At 52.2% G+C, this 13,792-nt stretch overlaps 1 protein-coding gene across 1 annotated transcript in view; it reads left to right on the forward strand.

Moving 5' to 3' along the window:
* KIF6 (kinesin family member 6) overlaps positions 1–13,792 on the forward strand; it is a 1,617,941-nt gene that overhangs the window by 784,146 nt on the left and 820,003 nt on the right. The gene's annotated exons all lie outside the window — the stretch shown is intronic.

Raw genomic sequence — 13,792 nt, forward strand, 5'->3', positions numbered from 1 at the left:
AGGGATGTCAATGGAATCTTAATAGGCACGCGGCGCTCTCGTAGAGCGAAGACTTGATCTCTTAGGACGCGTGCTGCATGGTCGTGAACTACAAATCACTCTACTGGATCCAGTGAAGACAGTGCTTTTGATGCACTCAGCTGGATGACACTTTTCACCATCTTTACTTCTGTACGAAGAGCTTTGTCTCTGAAAACAGATATCCGTATACACTGTCCAGGGTGGAACACGCCTTGGAACGTTCTACTGCTGGTCCAAGTGTGATGCATTCTTTGCGTGTGTATTTTGTAAATTTCGTACCTAATATCCGCAGAGACCACAGTAGTTATTCATTCCAAGGATTGCTACTGGCAGACTTCTTTAAAAATTGGGGACTGCCTGGAGCATATCATGTAAATCGTTTCTACTGTGCAGAGTCCCAGGCGGATCCTAACTCTGAATCTTCCCCGCTGTCAAGATCTTGGAACAACTCTGTAAAGAGAAATCTTCATTCAGACCCTCAGCATCATGGAGTCCGCGTGGAGACATCTGTTCATGGGAATCACTCTCTCCGAGCTCCCTCTCTTTCAGCACATGCAGAGTAAAGAAAACATATTTTCCATTTTGACTTAAATTCACAAATTTATTATGATCTCAGCCTGAGCGATTCTGTAGGTCTTTTCCAACTTGGAATGAGGCTGTGCCCAGGGCCTCGTTTCAGTATTATGGCCTTAAAGATGTGCTGTTAAACAATGTGCTGACTTTGGTGTCAGCTGAGGCAAGCCCAAGAGAAGTGAGCTAAATCTGCTGACTCCGGTGTCAGCTGAGGGAAACTCAAGAGAAGTGAGCTAAATCTGCTGACTCTGGTGTCAATGAACCCATGGAGGCAAAACCAAGAGAAGTGAGCTAAATCTGCTGACTCCAGTGTCAGCCGAGTCAAACCCAAGAGAAGTGAGCTAAATCTGCTGACTCTGGTGTCAGCTGAGGCAAACCTAAGAGAGGTGAGCTAAATCTGCTGACTCCGGTGTCAGCTGAGGGAAACTCAAGAGAAGTGAGCTAAATCTGCTGACTCTGGTGTCAATGAACCCATGGAGGCAAAACCAAGAGAAGTGAGCTAAATCTGCTGACTCCAGTGTCAGCCGAGTCAAACCCAAGAGAAGTGAGCTAAATCTGCTGACTCTGGTGTCAATTAACCCACGGAGGCAAAACCAAAAGAAGTGAGCTAAATCTGCTGACTCTGGTGTCAATGAACCCATGGAGGCAAAACCAAAAGAAGTGAGCTAAATCTGCTGACTCCAGTGTCAGCCGAGGCAAACCCAAGAGAAGTGAGCTAAATCTGCTGACTCTGGTGTCAGCCGAGGCAAACCCAAGAGAATATTATGGCATTAAAGATGTGGTGTTAAATAATGAGATTGGTGTGTCTGTCTCATCAGTTAGCAAAGAACTTGGCAAGAGTTCCCAAAAACCCGCGTGAAGGAGAGGTGTTGGTCTCATTCCTGTGTTGAGACCACATTGGCTTTCATCGTACATGTTCCGGATCACACCTTCTTCAAGATCACATTGAAGCCACCAAGCATATTTTGTTATCAGAAGAAAAAGAATGGCTTGATGTGATAAAGACAAGATTGAGACATCACTTCTATCTTACTGTCATCAAAGACTATGACTGTTTACTGGAATCAACATAGAGCGTCCCAAGTGTGGTGAAATTCTCACAGCTCTATTGGGATTCCAAAGTGAAGGAAATGCTCCCTTTTGTCAAAATGCTAATATATTGTCTCAAGAGACCATCCTGGAGTTCAGTGGCATTAAAGAGGCTAATTCCAAAGTCTTAGGTCAGCACTGATGGTGTCAGTGACACCACCAAGGGAAAACCAATAAACATGAGCTACATTGACTGATCTATGTGTGAATGAAACCACAGAGGGAAGCCAAAGAGAAGTGAGCTAAATCTGCTGACTCTGGTGTTGATGAACCCACGGAGGCAAACCCAAGAGAAGTGAGATAAATCTGCTGACTTTGGTGTCAGCTGAGGCAAACCCAAGAGAAGTGAGCTAAATCTGCTGACTCTGGTGTAAGCCGAGGCAAACACAAGAGAAGTGAGCTAAATCTGATGACTCTGGTATCAGCTGAGGCAAACCCAAGAGAAGTGAGCTAAATCTGCTGACTCTGGTGTAAGCCGAGGCAAGCCCTAGTAAAGTGAGCTAAATCTGCTGACTGGTGTCAGCCGAGGCAAACCCAAGAGAAGTGAGCTAAATCTGCTGACTCTGGTATAAGCCGAGGCAAGCCCTAGTAAAGTGAGCTAAATCTGCTGGCTGGTGTCAGCCGAGGCAAACCCAAGAGAAGTGAGATAAATCTGCTGACTCTGGTGTAAGCTGAGGCAAGCCCAAGAGAAGTGAGCTAAATCTGCTGACTCTGGTGTCAGCTGAGGAAAACCGAAGAGAAGTGAGCTAAATCTGCTGACTCTGGTGTCAGCTGAGGCAAACCCAAGAGAAGTGAGCTAAATCTGCTGACTCTGGTGTCAATGAACCCACGGAGGCAAACCCAAGAGGAGTGAGCTACATCTGCTGACTCTGGTGTCAATGAACCCACGGAGGCAAACCCAAGAGAAGTGAGCTAAATCTGCTGACTCTGGTATCAGCTGTGGCAAACGCAAGAGAAGTGAGCTAAATCTGCTGACTCTGGTGTCAATGAACCCACGGAGGCAAACCCAAGAGGAGTGAGCTAAATCTGCTGACTCTGGTGTCAAGGAACCCACGGAGGCAAACCCAAGAGAAGTGAGCTAAATCTGCTGACTGGTGTCAGCCGAGGCAAACCCAAGAGAAGTGAGATAAATCTGCTGACTCTGGTGTCAGCTGAGGCAAGCCCAAGAGAAGTGAGCTAAATCTGCTGACTCTGGTGTCAGCTGAGGCAAGCCCAAGAGAAGTGAGCTAAATCTGCTGACTCTGGTGTCAGCTGAGGCAAACCCAAGAGAAGTGAGCTAAATCTGCTGACTCTGGTGTCAGCTGAGGCAAGCCCAAGAGAAGTGAGCTAAATCTGCTGACTCTGGTGTCAGCTGAGGCAAACCCAAGAGAAGTGAGCTAAATCTGCTGACTCTGGTATCAGCTGTGGCAAACGCAAGAGAAGTGAGCTAAATCTGCTGACTCTGGTGTCAGCTGAGGCAAACCCAAGAGAGGTGAGCTAAATCTGCTGACTCTGGTGTCAATAAACCCACTGAGGCAAACCCAAAGGAAGTGAGTTAAATCTGCTGACTCTGGTGTCAGGGGAGGCAAACCCAAGAGAAGTGAGCTAAATCTGCTGACTCTGGTGTCAGCTGAGGCAAACCCAAGAGAAGTGAGCTAAATCTGCTGACTCTGGTGTCAGCTGAGGCAAACCCAAGAGAAGTGAGCTAAATCTGCTGACTCTGGTGTCAGCTGAGGCAAACCCAAGAGAGGTGAGCTAAATCTGCTGACTCTGGTGTCAATAAACCCACGGAGGCAAACCCAAACGAAGTGAATTAAATCTGCTGACTCAGGTGTCAGCGGAGGCAAACCCAAGAGAAGTGAGCTAAATCGGCTGATTCTGGTGTCAGCTGAGACAACTCCCAGAGAGGTGAGCTAAATCTGCTGACTCTGGTGTCCGCTGAGACAAACCCAAAAGAGGTGAGCTAAATCTGCTGACTCTGGTGTCAGCTGAGGCAAACCCTAGAGAAGTGAGCTGAATCTGCTGACTTCGGTGTCACCTGAGGCAAGCCCAAGAGAGGTGAAATAAATCTGCTGACTCTGGTGTCAGCTGAGGCAAGCCCAAGAGAAGTCAGCGAAATCTGCTGACTCGGGAGTCAGCTGAAACAAACCCAAGAGAAGTCAGCGAAATCTGCTGACTCGGGTGTCAGCTGAGGCAAACCCAAAAGAAGTGAGCTAAATCTGCTGACCCTGGTGTCAACGGAGGCAAACCCTAGAGAAGTGAGCTAAATCTGCTGACTCTGGTGTCAGCTGAGACAAGCCCAAGATAATTGAGCTAAATCTGCTGACTCTGGTGTCAGCTGAGGCAAACCCTAGAGAAGTGAGCTAAATCTGCTGACCCTGGTGTCAGCGGAGGCAAACCCTAGAGAAGTGAGCTAAATCTGCTGATTCTGGTGTCAGCTGAGGCAAACCCTGGACAAGTGAGCTAAATCTGCTGACTCTGGTGTCAGCTGAGGCAAACCCTAGAGAAGTGAGCTAAATCGGCTGACTACGGTGTCAGCTGAGGCAAACCCAAGAGAAGTGAGCTAAATCTGCTGATTCTGGTGTCAGCTGAGGCAAACCCTGGACAAGTGAGCTAAATCTGCTGACTCTGGTGTCAGCTGAGGCAAACCCTAGAGAAGTGAGCTAAATCTGCTGACTCTGGTGTCAATGAACCCACGGAGGCAGACCCAAGAGAAGTGAGCTAAATCTGCTGACTCAGGTGTCAGCTGAGGCAAACCCACGAGAAGTGGGCTAAATCTGCTGACTCTGCTGTAAGCTGAAGCAAACCCAAGAGAAGTGAGCTAAATCTGCTGACTACGGTGTCAGCTGAGGCAAACCCAAGAGAAGTGAGCTAAATCTGCTGATTCTGGCGTCAGCTGAGGCAAACCCAAGAGAAGTGAGCTAAATCTGCTGGCTCTGGTGTCAGCTGAGGCAAACCCAAAAGAAGTGAGCTAAATCTGCTGACTCTGGTGTCAACTGAAGCAAACCCAAGAGAAGTGAGCTAAATCTGCTGCCTCTCATGTCAATGAACCCACGGAGGCAAACCCAAGAGAAGTGAACTAAATCTGCTTACTCTGTTTTCAGCTGAGGCAAACCCTGGACAAGTGAGCTAAATCTGCTGACTCTGGTGTCAGCTGAGGCAAACCATAGAGAAGTGAGCTAAATCTGCTGACTCTGGTGTAAGCTGATGCAAGCCCAAGAGAAGTGAGCTAAATCGGCTGACTACGGTGTCAGCTGAGGCAAACCCAAGAGAAGTGAGCTAAATCTGCTGATTCTGGTGTCAGCTGAGGCAAACCCTGGACAAGTGAGCTAAATCTGCTGACTCTGGTGTCAGCTGTGGCAAGCCCAAGAGAAGTGAGCTAAATCGGCTGACTACGGTGTCAGCTGAGGCAAACCCTAGAGAAGTGAGCTAAATCTGCTGACTCTGGTGTCAATAAACCCACTGAGGCAAACCCAAACGAAGTGAGTTAAATTCTGCTGACTCTGGTGTCAATGAACCCACGGAGGCAAAGCCAAAGGAAGTGAGTTCAGTCAATCAATAAATCTTTATTTCGGTACGTTAAGTACCATAAAAGATGCATAAAATACATTATAATTACATGACAATTTCACAATATACATTAAATGGATCGCAAGGTCACATAATGGAACTAATAGTTTATAGGCAGTACATTTCATATAAGTCCTGGACACCATTTCCGGGGGCAAAAAAGTCACGTTAAAACATTTAAATAATTTAAAAGCTAAAAAATCATGCGTATATAAACTTGATTAAAAAATTTGGGGATCCAACATTGTGACAGTTAGTATATCATGTATAAATATTGAAAATATTCTACTTCATAAGTGTCCAACAATATTACTAAGAGGATTGCACCTGATAAATAGATTTATGACTTCAAAGTTTCAGACCCAATTTCATTCTCATAAAATTAACAGTCAGGAAGAATCTACTAACACCAAAGACTATAACCTGACTGCTATTAGTTTTTAGAATTCTTCCAGCCTCTTTGTGGGATCTGGAACCTATGTTCCGACAAAGGGGCAATATCCACCTTTTCCTTGGTATTGCATAAGTTGGACAAAAAAACAAAATGTGTAACTCATCTTCCTTTGCCTGGTTTGCACATAAGGTACACAGATTACGACTACTATTGGACCACCTCAGTTCACAAACATTTGTCCTAAGCATACCATATCTGAATTTCATATAGATTGTCTTTGCTAGCGTTGGGTGAATCTCGTCCCAAAAAAGTTCAAAAGATGCTATGTCTTTGAACAATAAGAAATTATTTGTCAGAGATCCATGTGTTTTTATGTTCACTATCTCATAACTCACATATGAGCAGAATGATAGCTTTAGAATTTTCTTTGAGGACGAGTTCATTGATACTGGTTCGTTCCAAAAGTGTGCTAAACCTATTTTTACCAACCAGGATCTTACATGTTTAAGCCATTGGACTTTATTACAGCAATCTAGATCCATAACATCTTTTACACCTTCTTTATAGTCTGACAGCTCTGGGATCGTCCACAATCTGACCCAGAGCATCAGCGGTCTCAAAATTGCATGATGATCTATGTATTTCATATTCAGGTCTAAAAGAAGGGGAGTCAATGGGGTACTGACTGGTAGTTTTAATAACGCCCTGAAAAACTTATTCTCTCCAATTTCAAAGGAGTTTCAACACATAGCTCCCCATAATTCTGCCCATATAGTACCGCTGATTGTACTTTAAATTTAAAAATCTCTAAAGCCGGGGTGACTGCTTTATTCAGGCTATTACCATGTCTTTTCATTATAGGTAAAGAATTTTGTTTAAACACTATTTTGCTTTTTTCTATCTGGCTTCTCCATGTTAGTTTCGAATCCAGAGAAACCCCCAGATAGGTAAAATTCTGGACGCATTCCAATTTTTGTCCATTTAACGTCAGGTTTTCCCTAAACTTTTTATGGGCGTTTAGGGCCATATATTTTGTTTTCTTTGCATTAATCTCTAGGCCCTTTGTGCTGCAGTATGGCTGAAACCTGTTCAGTAGATTCTGTAGGCCCCGGGGTGTTTGAGAAATAAGAATGGTATCATCCGCGAAAAGGAGGGACGAAACCCGTTCGCCCCCAATTTTGGGGAATCATTATCACAGTCTTCCATACAAAAGGGGATGTTGTTGACAAACAAGCAAAAAAGTGTCGCAGCCAACACACATCCCTGGCGGACTCTCCTCTTTATTGGTATAGGTTGTGATAACTCCCCATTCGCTCCCCACCTAACTGTAGCATAATTGTTCATGTGTAATTTTGTGACCAGCTTCAATAAGTCAGCTGGTAACCCCTGGCATTTAAGGGTCTCCCATAACAGTTCACGTGGGATTAAGTCAAACGCCGCACCGAAGGTCAACGAATGCTACGTACAGGTGGCCTTTTCTTAGGGTAATATACTTCCAGCATAAACAACAAAATCTTAGTACCTGATCGATGGTACTTGTTTTAGCTCTAAACCCTGCTTGATATTTTGTGAGCACTAACTCTTCTTCCATCCATATATTAATACGATTTAAAACATGTCTTGAGAATTTTTTTTCGTAATATGTCAATTAAACTAATTGGGCGGTAGTTAGCAGGGTCATTCCTATCGCCCTTTTTAAAAATAGTGATGATTTCTGCCCCTTTTCCAGGTGTCCGGGATTTCTGAGCCAGCAGCGATAACATTACATAAGTGATTTATATATGGTACCCAAATATTTGTTTCATGTTTAAATAAATCACCTGGTATTTTATCAAGCCCAGGGGCCTTCCCATTTTTGACCAAGGCAATGGCTAATTCAGTCTCTTGATCAGACCCTCCAGGATATCGCGATTTCGCGATTTCGCGATTTGCCGCGAAATCGCCACTTTCGTGAAAATGCCACGACTTTTTCAAAAGTGCCCGCGAAATCGGCACTTTTGTAAAAATGGCGGGATTTTTACTAAAGTGCCCGCGAAATCTTGACATCCAGACCCCTTTCAAGGGGGCGGGGCCGGCTGCGGAGGGGTGAGGGCTCTAGTGGAAAGAGCCATCTGGGGAGGGGCCGCTCTGTGAGACCCTCCAGGGGTGTTCTCTGCTGATCCCATGATCGAGGGGAGAGGGCCGAGTTGCTCAATAAACTTTCCACTCCCTGTATATAGTGATCGGTGGATAAATAGAAGCTGTGGTGGTTTCCATGCGGCAGTGAAGTGAAAGCAGATTAAAGTCTGTAAGCTAAAGAAATGGAAAACACAGCGCCATAAAAATATCCCGATTCCTGCAGATGCGAAAACCTAAAACCCCGCCTTTGTCCATAAAAAAACTCGCTGACCACAGGCATTAGAGTTTTGCTGTCAACGGAGGCGAGACACAATTAGAAGCCTGGGAAAATGACACTTTCACTGCCGCTGGAGATCAGCAGGGGGCGCCATGTGCCTGGTGTGTAATTTCTGGCGCACTTTGGGGCAGTAGCACTGTAATAACGCCAAACAGTACTTATACAGATGCAGATTAGGCCGTTGGCACCATTTTTTTATTATTGAAAATGTGCTTCAGTTCTTTCTTCTGGGTTGGCGCCAGGGACAATATGTTTAATGTTGTGATCCATGCTAATTCTTTTTTCACATCCTTTTAGAGCATTTTCGATGACCGCTTCAAAAGGAGGTAATTCCCTTTTTTACTCCTGCAAGTAAATATGACGATTTCCACTTGGCATCTGTTATTACTTGCATAAATAACAAGCATTTACAATGCAGCGGTTTCGCCTTTGGAAAAGTTTGAGCTATTGGCATTGTAAATGACAAAATTTGTATTTATGTGTTGGTTAAGAAAACAGATAAATAAATGGCATTGTCATTTACATTGCCAATAGCCCTAACTTTTCCAAAGGCGAAACCGTTGCATTGTAAATGCTTGTTTTAAAAGAAGTGACGCCTTTAGAAGTACTGCTTCACCGGGAGATAGCTCGGGCGGTTAACTCACCAGCTGAGCTGTTTCATCCATTCAACTCGTAAATCACAGAAGGCCTCGGCCGCTCTCATTTTGGAGGTGGATCACACTCTTAACATGGATTTTGTTCATATTAACACTTGTAATTTATAGCGCATTGAAGCTGCAAAAGACGAAGACAGAAAAACCTGCCCAGTAAACACAGTATTTAGAGGCTACTGGAGTTCAGGCTTGGACTACATAGCGCATCGTAGTGAAATGCGTTCTTGAATAGTAACAGGTTATAAGTTATTGTATATCAAGTTCTTTTAAGCGATATTAAATACAAAAACAATTCGTAGTATAAAATAAGCCTGTGTTTAAAAATGGAAGTGTCCTGACAACATTGACTTGGCCCCCAGTGGCTGGCACGGGGCCGCGCGCGGGTTTGCTGCCTGCTGCTGCTGCTTGTATTTATTCGCAGCCGGGTGTTTCCTGTGCTGTGCTTCCCTCTTTGACACTCAGAGGAGGCCGGTCTGATCAGTGCGGCTCCTGGGAGTGCGGTGCCACCGGAGGCCGGAGAGCTGGTGGGTAAAAGTGCCATGGTGCTGCTGCTCGGGGCATCGGGCGCAGGCTGCCGCCAGGAGAGGCGCTATAGCGGCGGCTAAGCCGGGGGAAGGAACCAACACACTCAACACTCAACACACGTTCACGGAGGTATTCTGATATCCTGTACCCGGAGGGTATCGATGATGGATCAATAGAAGGGGAGGTGCTCCCGTGAGCGCTCAGACTGCTTCCAGGCGCTCGAACACCTGCTTCAGTCGGAGGAGGAAACCAAATCTCGGCCACAAAAAGGAGCTGTTCTCTCAAAGGTTTCCTGATGCCCTGGACCCGGAGGGTATCGATTATGGATTGATTGGAGGGGTGTCCATGTGCCTCTTCAGTCTGTGAGCGCTCAGGGTGCTTCTAGGCCAGGGGTGCCCAAACCAGTCCTGGCGGGCCGTATCCATGCCAGATTTTTGGGATATCCCCATCTGGGGATCACGGTTCGATCCCCGGCACCGGCGGCAGATTAGCCCAGCACCAGGTGACTCTGGGAAATAGCTGGCGCCGCGGCTAGGGCGGCTGACTCCGGAATCTGGAGATTTTTTTATTTAAGGTTTTTGTAGAGCGCGTAGTAACCCTCGAGCATCCCAGAGATCAGGGTTCGATCCCCGGCACCGGCCGCAGATTAGCCCAGCACCACGTGACTCTGGGAAATAGCTGGCGCCGCGGCTAGGGAGGCTGACTCCGGAATCTGGAGATCACGGTTCGATCCCCGGCACCGGCGGCAGATTAGCCCAGCACCAGGTGACTCTGGGAAATAGCTGGCGCCGCGGCTAGGGCGGCTGACTCCGGAATCTGGAGATTTTTTTATTTAAGGTTTTTGTAGAGCGCGTAGTAACCCTCGAGCATCCCAGAGATCAGGGTTCGATCCCCGGCACCGGCCGCAGATTAGCCCAGCACCATTTGACTCTGGGCAATAGCTTGCTTAATCTTCCCAACGGCCCCTAGCGCCTAGAGACCCTTACGGGTGATTGTGCGCCTTACAAATGTGGATTATTATTATTATTATTATTTGGGCCGATTCCGATCCGGTTCGTAAAAGCACATCTGCCCGAATCTGTCGGACAACCACGTACGCCCGGGAGAGGACTGCCCGGGACCCGTGGAGCCCGTCCTGGTCACTCTGACCTGCCATCGGCCTGGAGAAGGGAGCGCCGGACGCCCGGGGGGAGGACTGCCCGGGACCCGTGGAGCCCGTCCTGGGCACTCTGACCTGCCGTCTGCCCGGGGAAGGGAGCCCCGGACGCCCGGGGGGGAGGACTGCCCGGGACCCATGGAGCCCGTCCTGGGCACTCTGACCTGCCGACGGCCCGGGGAAGGGAGCCCCGGACGCCCGGGGGAGGACTGCCCGGGACCCGTGGAACTCGTCCTGGGCACTCTGACTTTCTGCTGACCCGGGGAAGGGAACCCCGGACGCCCGGGAGCCGTGGAGCCCGTCCTGGGCACTCTGACAAGCCGTCGGACCGGGGAAGGGAGCCCCGGACGCCCGGGACCCGTGGAGCCTGTCCTGGGAACTCCGGCATGCCGTTGGCCCAGGGAAGGGAGTCCCAGATACCCGGGACCCGTGGAGCCCGTCATGGGCACTCTGACAAGCCGGTGTCCCGGGGAAGGGAGCCCCGGACGCCGGGGACTCGTGGAGCCCGTCCTGGGCACTCTGGCATGCCGTTGGCACGGGGAAGGGAGCCCCAGATGCCCGGGACCCGTGGAGCCCGTCCTGGGCACTCTGACAAGCCGTTGTCCCGGGGAAGGGAGCCCCGGACGCCGGGGACTCGTGGAGCCCGTCCTGGGCACTCTGGCATGCCGTTGGCCCGGGGAAGGGAGCCCAAGATGCCCGGGACCCGTGGAGCCCGTCCTGGGCACTCTGACAAGCCGTTGTCCCAGGGAAGGGAGCCCCGGACGCCCGGGACTCGTGGAGCCCGTCCTGGGCATTCTGGCATGCCGTTGGCCCGGGGAAGGGAGCCCCGGACGTCCGGGGCCCGTGGAGCCCATCCTGGGCACTCTGACAAGCCGTTGGCCCGGGGAAGGGAGAGCCGGACACCCAGCGGAGGAATGCCCGGGACCCATGGAGCCCGTCCTGGGCAATCTGACCTGCCGTCGGCCCGGAGAAGGGAGCGACGGACGCCCGGGGGGAGGAATGCCCGGGACGCATGGAGCCCATCCTGGGCACTTTGACATGCCATCGGCCTTGAGACCCGGGGGACGACTGCCCGGGAAGCATGGAGCCCGACCTGGGCACTCGCTCATGCCGTTGGCCTGGAGACCCGGGGGACGACTGCCCGGGGCGCATGGAGCCCGACCTGGGCACTCGCTCATGCCGTTGGCCTGGAGACCCGGGGGACGACTGCCCGGGACGCATGGAGCCCGTCCTGGGCACTTTGACATGCCGTTGGCCTGGAGGAGGGAAGCCCCGGGTGTTGTTACCCAGGCATAGCCCATCTGGTCCCCCTGGCAGAGAACCACCAGCCTTGCAGGGGTGTCCGGGCATACCCTTACCCCTAGTAATCCGGAGGAAAATTACCCCCCTTTCTTGTAATCTGTGCACACGAGTTGACAGAGGGGACCCAAGGCGTAAAAGTACCCGACCTCCTGGAGCCCTCGCTGGGATCGGGGAGGCAAATGGCACCTCATAGGGACTTCCAGGGAGGTTTGGCCATCTGGTCGCCCTTTTGGATAGCATTGCGTGCGACCAGATGGCCGAGGGGAAAGGTGCAACCAGGTGGCCGGGAACGAAAGGACTCCCTGCTTCCCACCCCGAGCCTTCATGGTAGGGCTGCTGCCTGCCCACGCCGGGCAGGGCTCGGGGACCCCGGCTGGGCCTCAGGCACGGTGAGGACCACCGGAGCTCCCAGGCCCGGACGCCCGGGACGACGACTGCCCGGGACGCATGGAGCCCGTCCTGGGCACTTTGACATGCCGTCGGCCTGGAGACCCGGGGGACGACTGCCTGGGACGCATGGAGCCCGTCCTGGACATTTTGACATGCCGTCGGCCTGGAGACCCGGGGGACGACTGCCCGGGACGCATGGAGCCCGTCCTGGGCACTTTGACATGCCGTCGGCCTGGAGACCCGGGGGACGACTGCCTGGGACGCATGGAGCCCGTCCTGGACATTTTGACATGCCGTCGGCCTGGAGACCCGGGGGACGACTGCCCGGGACGCATGGAGCCCGTCCTGGGCACTTTGACATGCCGTCGGCCTGGAGACCCGGGGGACGACTGCCCGGGACGCATGGAGCCCGTCCTGGGCACTTTGACATGCCGTCGGCCCGGAGAAGGGAGCGCCGGACACCCAGGGAAGGACTGCCCGGGACCCATGGAGCCCGTCCTGGGCAATCTGACCTGCCGTCGGCCCAGGGAAGGGAGCGGCGGATGCCCGGGGGGAGGAATGCCCGGGACGCATGGAGCCCGTCCTGGGCACTTTGACATGCCGTCGGCCCGGAGACCCGTGGGACGACTGCCCGGGACGCATGGAGCCCGTCCTGGGCACTTTGACATGCCGTCGGCCTGGAGACCCGGGGGACGACTGCCCGGGACGCATGGAGCCCGTCCTGGGCACTTTGACATGCCGTCGGCCTGGAGATCCGGGGGACGACTGCCCGGGACGCATGGAGCCCGTCCTGGGCACTTTGACATGCCATCGGCCTGGAGACCCGGGGGACGACTGCCCAAGAGCCATGGAGCCCGTCCTGGGCAATTTGACAAGCCGTTGGCCTGGAGGAAGGAAGCCCCGGGTGGCCTAGGGAGGTGTTACCCAGGCATAGCCCATCTGGTCCCCCTAGCAGAGAACCACCAGCCTTGGAGGGGTGTCCGGGCATACCCTGCCCCCCTAGTAATCCGGAGGGAAATTACCTGACTTTCTTGCAATCTGTGCACACAAGGTGACAGAGGGGACCCAAGGCGCGAAAGTACCCGACCTCCTGGAGCCCTCGCTGGGATCCGGGAGGCGAATGGCACCTCATCATGACTTCCAGGGCGACCAGATGGCCGGGACCAAAAGGACGCCAATCTGCCTGCCCCGGAGCTGCAGGGCTCTGGGGCTGCAGGGTTCCGGGGGCTGCAGAGCTGCAGGTCTCTGGGGCTGCAGGGCTCTGGGGCTTCAGGCCTCCCCGGGCCCTGATGGACCCTCCGTCCCGGGTACCTCCGACCCCCGGCCGGCTTGCAGGACGGAGGGGGGATTCCCGCACCACTGGGCCCTGCCGGACGGGGCTCAAGCCCCGGGCCCGGTCCCCAGCCCCAGTCCCGGCTTTCCAAACCCTATGCCGGGCCGGGGAGAGCCTCCCCTGGGCCCCCGGTGGACCCTCCGTCCCGGGCGCCCCGGACCCCCGGCCGGATTGCTGGACGGAGGGGTACCAGCACCCTCGGGGCCTGGCCAGATGGAGTTCAAGCCCCGGGTCCGGTCCCACCTTCCGAACCCTAGCCAGGCTGGGGAGAGCCTCCCCGGGAACCGGTGGAGCCCCGTCCCCAGCGCACGGACCCACTGGTGGCCTGCGGGACAGGGGGCTCCAGCACCCTCGGGGCCTGGCCAGATGGAATTCAAGCCCCGGGTCCGGTCCCACCTTCCGAACCCTAGCC

The sequence above is a fragment of the Lissotriton helveticus genome, chromosome 6, assembly GCF_964261635.1.
Source record: "Lissotriton helveticus chromosome 6, aLisHel1.1, whole genome shotgun sequence".
Classification (NCBI taxonomy): domain Eukaryota; kingdom Metazoa; phylum Chordata; class Amphibia; order Caudata; family Salamandridae; genus Lissotriton; species Lissotriton helveticus.